Source organism: Castanea sativa, chromosome 11 (genome assembly GCF_040712315.1).
Source record: "Castanea sativa cultivar Marrone di Chiusa Pesio chromosome 11, ASM4071231v1".
In the NCBI taxonomy this organism is placed as follows: Eukaryota; Viridiplantae; Streptophyta; class Magnoliopsida; order Fagales; family Fagaceae; genus Castanea; species Castanea sativa.
This window is the reverse complement of record NC_134023.1, coordinates 20,016,389-20,024,030: the sequence shown is the minus strand read 5'-3', so window position 1 is coordinate 20,024,030 and position 7,642 is coordinate 20,016,389. Positions and strand designations below refer to the sequence as shown.

At 37.0% G+C, this 7,642-nt stretch overlaps 1 pseudogene; it reads left to right on the top strand.

The window, feature by feature from the left end:
• The first annotated feature begins 424 nt into the window (after positions 1-424).
• On the top strand, positions 425-7,271 carry LOC142616193 (disease resistance protein RPM1-like; annotated as a pseudogene).
• Positions 7,272-7,642: the final 371 nt, after the last annotated feature.

Here is a 7,642-nt window from a genome sequence, read left to right as displayed (position 1 = left end):
AACAAAAATTGGAACAGTTAAATTGTTACGATGATCAAGTCTCAATATTGTGGCCAAAACGTTTGCAAAAATTGCAAAAACGTTTGCTGGATTATCGGCGACGATTATTTCAATAAGAAGAAGACCTACCCTTATTCTTCATTTAGAAGCAAAATTTGCAAAAATGGACTGCAAAAATGAAATCTACACGAAAAACTAGGTAAGGAGCACTTAAACTACAAAAGTCAATTTTGGCAAAAAGTCAACAGTCAACCCTGATTAAAGTCAACGGTCAATGCTATCAAGTCAACGGTCAACGGATGACATCTGCAGGCTGACAGGGAGATGACGTCAGTAGATGACACAACACTAACATCATCTAGGGCTGACGTGGCAGATTTGTTTGGCGCGTGTGGTGCGTGGTGTGCGTGAGGTAGTAGAGACGATGCGTGAGGCGTGTGAACATGGTGCAGTGTATACCGGTAGCGCATGGGAGCGCATAAGTTGTCCGATGAAGCTGATTCTTTTCCAAAGATGTAGATCGGAGAAAGGCAATTCCGATGGTGACAGCGGCAACAAGATCGAAGCAACCCTGGTGGCATGTGAAGTGCATGGAATATTTTGCTGAAAGTTTGACCGGCGTGTGGCAGCCCGTGGATGGTCAGATGAGGATGTTTCCGGCGGACTTGTGTAGAGCGATTAAAAAGCTACACGATGATATGTCTTATGTCCTAATCGAAGGTCAGAGGTGGCAGATCCGATGATGGCAGTGGTCTTGGCAACGGAGATTCAACCCTGAGGACCTTTAATGGTGGCGGAGCAGTCAGAGAAAGGGCACTAAAAGGGCTTACTGACCACAGAAGTTGAGGCAACAAAAAATACCGACAAAAAAAAACTACAAGACACAAGAAAATTAGAGTAATGGCTCTGATACCATGTTAGAAATACTAAATAAGTGTATTGTATTTCTCAAGTAATAGAATATACATGAGTGCCTTTATATAGGAGGTAGAGTGTGCAGTACAAATAAGTATGCTATACACGTAAACAAGGTGGGCCTAAAACCCACATGCCCTAATACACGTTAACATATACATAACCAAGAAATGTTATTAGATTTGTTGAAGTCTCAAAGGACGTCAAAAGGGAGAAGGGGTGGCATTGTTGTGTAGTCGCTAATCTATGGGAAATATATATGTTGCATCTATTTGCCACATTTATGGCATCTAAGGGATGTGCATCCACACTAAGGGGAAAAGATGAAAGAGAAAACTTTAAAATAATTGAATAGATTTATATCCCAATTTTCATATAAAAAGGACTTAATAAAACAGATGTGCAGTGCTATTAAGCTAGGAATTGGGAGACATACACCCAGTCATATTCACACCTTGGACCTCAAAATTTCTTTTTCGATCAGCAAACTTACTAAAGTTTGTAATATTTGTTCTATTATTGAGATCCAGTGTTACATCGTGGAAGCATATCAGCACTCCGTCTTAACTGCCGAGGATGTCTGTTTCTATGAAATCTGCCCTTTCTTCAATAGCTCTCACCTAGTGTTGCGTTCAAGTTTTAAAGGTCTGATGTGAATCATCAAATGTACTATTTTAGAAAGCCCAAAGGTCTAAAGTTTTGAAACTGTCTTTGGAAGAGAGAGAGTTTGGCGTTAGCAAGCTGAATAGCTAAAGTTTTGAAACTATGAAGCACTAGCAAAAGGAGATACAGAAAAGGTTGGCGTTAAAGCATAAAGGCTATTCAGAATGGGTTTGGGCATTATGGTAGACAGTTGTAATAAACATGCATATAGGTTTGGGCTTTTATGATGGACAACATTAATGTAATAGTGGGCTTTATGGTGAACTATTTTCTTTTTTGTAGTATTTTAAAATGTAGGAAAAGTATTTTAAAATTATAGAAGAAATTCAGAAAAAATGGTAACGACATGGTTGCTGATGTGGTTCAACGGAAGCGTAGCAAAATTAAATGCTATGCTTCAACTTTATATATATATATATATATATATATATATATATATAAAATATATATAGATCCCACAATGAGAGGTTAGGAAATAAGACTCTGCTTTGGTAGAAAAGGAAAAAAGAAAAGAAGGTGTTATGATTTTTTGTCCCGAAATTTGAATGATTATTATTTTTTATTTTTGGAAACAAAGGAAATAGAAATAGATATACAAAAAACAGTACGGGTACACATATGAATCGGAACAATGAAATCCGAAAGTCATGAACAGCCAGCTTTAAAGGGCGTATTTGCACACCCATATTCTACTCTTTATAGTTGAGGAACCACTTCATCAGCCACCGCCATTCATCCAAGATCGGACTTAAAATAGCATTAGTGGAGCCATTTGAAAGGACCAGCATTAATTTTACAAAGGAGATAGTAGTTTCCCCTCTTATCGATAGGCTAACTTCCATGTTGACCCAAGAAACAACATTGTTTCAAGGCATCCATGGAGAAGTAGCCGACATCAAAGATGAACCGGAGAGTATTTAGTCCTTCCTTATAGATGCAGATGTAAGGGCCGCAATAGAGTTGGACATCAGTGAGGGCATCAAAACTTGGGTGAAACAAGAGAAATGGCTTTCTGCATAGATGTTTTCATGGATGAGTACTTGCTTCAAATGACTCAACATCATCCTCATCGGCATCATGGATTTAATGATTTCCACCACAAATCTGCTCGCTTGATTACAATTGTTAAGTTAGGGTTTTTCACATAACATTTATGTTGGTTTTATTCCATGACAAAAAGTGTTGTATTTTATTAATTTATCCTTGTATTTTGTAGGATTTTATTGTATTGGGTTTAGTATTAAGTTGGTAAAGATTGCTCAAGAATTTGATCTCACGACTTAGTTCGCTAGTGGTGAAACTCACAAAAGTCACATGAAAAGCACGACTAGAAGCTAAAGAGTCAAGTGTCAGGCTTTATTTCACGAGTCTCTTTACAACTCAAGCCAAGTCGAGAATAACCCACGAAACTCTCTGCTTAGAGGATTTTAAGTGTGACCTTTCATCTTCTTTACCCTACTATATATACTCTCATTACCCACAAAATAAAAAAGGAGGTTATTTAGAAGAAAACCCTAGAGAGGTTTCTACAATACACCCACCCATGTTTAGAGAGAGCTCTCATCATTAAGTGAGAATACCTTTGTAGTCTCTTCTCCTTCCCCTCTCTCATTATTATACCTTGAGAGGAGATTTGTATCCAAAAACAACCCACACCTATTCAAAGTGTAGAGAGTATTTTGGAGCTTGGGAAGTATTTTGGATTTGCCAAAAGAAGCGGGTAAGGCTTGGCAGATGCAATTGGGCAATATTGCGGGATCCGGATAACTAGTGAAGACAAGACTCCAAGAAGTCCATTAGCAACTGGAGCTTGGAGGGCTTAAGTACATTGGGTAGATTAAGTTTGGAGAGTCTTTTTGATATCCTTGTACTCTAACTTTTTCACTAGTGGATTGATTTCGACTTGAAGGGTCACGGAGAGGTTTTTTGCCCAGTTCTTTAGTTTCCTCTTCAATAACACATCGCCTTGTTATCTTGTGATAACATATCTCTTCCCTTACTCTTTAAACTTTATATTTGTTAATTGCTTGCTTGTGGTTATGGCTTAGAGAGTAGTTCTAGTTATTGCGTATCATTTACTTTTGTTCCACGCTTAGATAAGTTAGAGTAAAAGCAATTAAGCCGTAATTTAAAATTAGGGGTCTAAACAAATTATAATGTTTCGCACTATTTGAGCTTTCAACAATGTTAAAGCCTCAACATGAAATAGCCAATAAGATTAAGAAGATCAAAGCATCACTCCAAAAAATCAAGGAAAGAAGTGAAAGATATGGCTTCCAATCCACTGGTCAATGATCAAGCAATGGTGCTCGGAGTATTAAGTGGCATGACCCTCAAATGGCTTCTCTTTTTCTTGACGATGCTCATGTTGTGGGTATTGAATCTCCCAAAAATGAATTGATTGGCTGGCTAGTAGAAGAACTATCTCACTGAACTGTGGTTTTTGTGGTGGGAATGGAAGGATTGGGCAAGTATTGCCAAGAAAGTCTACAATCACTTGATGGGGAGAAGAAACTTTGATTGTCATGATTGGATCACAATGTCTCAAACATGCAACATGGTGGATCTAGTGAGGAGCATGATAAAGCAATTTTGTGAGGTAAGAAAGGAGTTTCCTCCTAAGGGAATCTACTCAATAGACAAGATGTTAATAATTAGCAAAACAAGAGAATAATTTGAGAAAAACGGTATGTAGTTGTATTTGATGATGTTTGGGAAATTGATTTGTGAGGGGGGGGGGGGGGGGAGATAGAAGAAGCTTTGCTTGATAATGAAAAAGGTGCTAGGATAATGATCACAACATGAAAGTATGAGGTTGGTAATTTTTGTAAAAAAACTTCACATGCTCACGTTCACGCGTTGCAACCACTACTACCAAATAAGGCATGGGAACTCTTTTGCAAAAGGGCATTTCAATTTGAATTTTGAGGAAATTGTCCTCGAGAGTTGGAAAATTTGTCTCATAACATCGTTAAGAAGCGCAAGGGATTACCACTTGCAATTGTTGCCATAGGTGGACTTTTGTCAACTAAAGACAAAACTATTTTTGCATGGCAAAACTTGTATAAGAGTCTAGGCTTTGAGCTGGGAAGAAATCCCCATCTTGCAGGTTTGAACAAGATTTTCTATCCTTAAGTTATGAAGACTTGCCTTGCAATAATTGCAAAAGATTGTTTCGGCACTGGATAGTTGAAGGCTTTGTGAAGGAAATCATCACTAAGACGTTAAAAGAGGTTGCACAAGAATACTTGACTAAGTTAATCCGTAGAAGTTTAGTGCAAGTATCATTGGTTGACTTTGTTGGAAAAGTACGAAAATGTCGGCTCCATGATCTTTTCAATGAGATTGTCCTTCAAAAGATGAAGGATTTTAGTTTTTATCATGTTTAGTCAAAACAAGAGTCCAATTTCGAAGGACTAGCTTGGTGCATGTCAATACATGGAGTTTCATATGATACATTAAAGGAATTTAAGGTCAATTGCATTCATTATCTTTTATTTTTCAATCTTGATGAATTGTCAAAGTCCTACATGAGTACGATTTTTGCTAATTTCAAGCTTTTGAAAGTGATGGATTTTGAAGATGCTTCATTGGATTGCATTCCTGAAGATGTGGGATGTTTATTTCCCTTAAGGTATTTAAGTTTGAGAAATACCAAAGTAAAAATGCTTCCGAAATCCACAAGAAAGTTGCGAAATTTGGAGACTCTAGATCTAAATCAGTCTTTGATGTCTAATATACCAATAGAGATTAAGAAACTTCATAAGTTTCGACATATCACAGCCTACTATCGTGACAATCAAATAAATTTCAGTTTGGCTTGGGAAAAATGGGCAAAGATACAAAAAGGTTGTTTGAAAGTCTTGCAAAAGTTGTTTCATGTTGAGTTGATCTGATTAAAGAGTTGGGAAAGTTGTGGCAATTGAAGAAGGTAGGCATAAAAAACCTGTCAAAGGAAACCATGAGAGCCTTGTGTGTCTCTATTGAAAGGATGTACCACCTTCAATCTCTAGATATAGCTAAGCGTAGATAAGATAATTGATTTAAAATGCATTTCATCTCCTTCTCAATGTCTTCAACACCTCTACATAAAAGGGTGTTTAGAGAAGTTACTAGGCTGGATTCCAAAACTTCAACATCTTGTCAGATTAAAGCTTTTTTTTTTGTCAAGGTTGAATGAAAACCCATTGAAAGTCCTTCAAAATCTATGAAACTTATCTGACCTTTCAACCTCACATGAGGCATACAATGGAGAGAAATTGCAATTTGAGATAGGAGGGTTTCAAAAACTTAAGGTGCTACGCCTTGAAGAGTTAAATGCATTGCACTATGTAAAGTTATGATTTACAACTATGTTTTATGTTGGCTTTAATTTCATGTCAAATATAATTGTAATTTTGTTCAATCATTTCCGTGTGCTTATGTGGGATTTAATGTAAGGGCTGTGTGTGAGAGATTGGTGAAAATTCTGTGAAGATGAAGATTTTGCAACTAACTTGCGAATGGCTAACGAGTGCCGACCCGCGGAAAGGCCACGTGAGAAGCACATTCTGGAACTTGAAGAGTTTTTGACTGGCTGGATTTCACGAGTCATTTGCGACTCTGGCCAAGTCGAGAGTGACCCGTAAAAATCTCTGCCTGATTATTTTAAGTGTCTTTTCACATACCTTTACCAATACTATATAAACCATCATTACGCACGAAATTGTAAGAAGAACAAGGAGTCTTTTCAAGAAATTTTTGAGAGAGAAAACCTTAGCCAAGCACTTGAGAGTTAGAGATTGTTCACCCACAATCATTGACACCAATTCTCTAAAGTTTCCTTTACCCCTACCTTTCCATTTACATATCCTAGAGAAGTTATTAGCCCAACCACTTATCTCATCCATTCTAAGTGTTGAGAGAAGTTTTGGTGCATATGAGAAGCATTGGAAGAAGCCGTTGAGTGGTAGACGCAATTTGGAGCTAATTGCGGGATCCTAACAACTTGTGAAGACATGGCTCCGTGAAGTCCGTTGGTAGTAGAAACTTGGACAGTTCAAGCGCATTGAGTAGTTTAGGCTTGGAGAGTCTTTACGTTATTCATATACTCCAACTTTATTCACTAGTGGATCGATTTCAGCTTGGACGGCCATAGAGAGATTTTTTGCCGAGTACTTCAATTTCCTCTTTGATAACACGTCTTGATATTATCTTGTGTTTGCATCTCTCTTTCCTACTCTATAAGCTTTACATTTATCGTTTATTGTACTTGCTTATGCCTTAGAGTAATGCTCTAGTTTATTGTGCATTATTTACTTTTGTTCCGCACTTAGTTAAGTTAGAGTAAAAGCAACTAAGCCGTAATTAGTTCATTTTTTTTAATAGGATAAAGAATTAAGTACAGTTGATAGTGATAGCAGAGTGGTTCTATCCTCTTCACTTCTATACTATTCCCTTCTTTTCCTCCTGCCCACCTCAAAATAAAAAGAAAAAAATAGTAATTAATTACAAGTTACTGGATTGTTGAGCATGCACCAGTCATTTATCTTTGTCGCAAGGTTCGCATTGGATATTATAGCTATGGCATTCACATTCTCTGTTCCAAGCATTTGGTGGGGTCTAAATGGAAAACAATTAACAAGAATAATGATCAGAACGAGAATGATGGCAACAATATCAATGCTTGGTTGAAAAAGGTTAGCGCAATTTAGCTTAAAAAATGGCTTTAGATTTGGTGGTTTTTTATTTTTTCTTTTCATTTGTGGGAATATGTGATTCACACCCTTTTGTCTCTGTTTACTTGGATTTTGCTCAATTTTTAAGTTACGCTTAAATTTCACTTCTGTGAAAATTGTAGAGGTTGAAGCTACTTTGCTCATTTTTTATACAATATCAAGACAAAACAAGTGATAGAAGGAAGAGAACACTGTCCAAACATTGCTTTGAGGATTTAACAAAGTTGCTTTTTTATTTTTTATTTTTTTATACCCGAATTCAATCTATTTAGATAGGGTATTAAAAAAAAGTTTAGTTGAAAGAAGGGCTAGAAGGAGAACCTGGAGGAAGAGGTTGACGATGACTT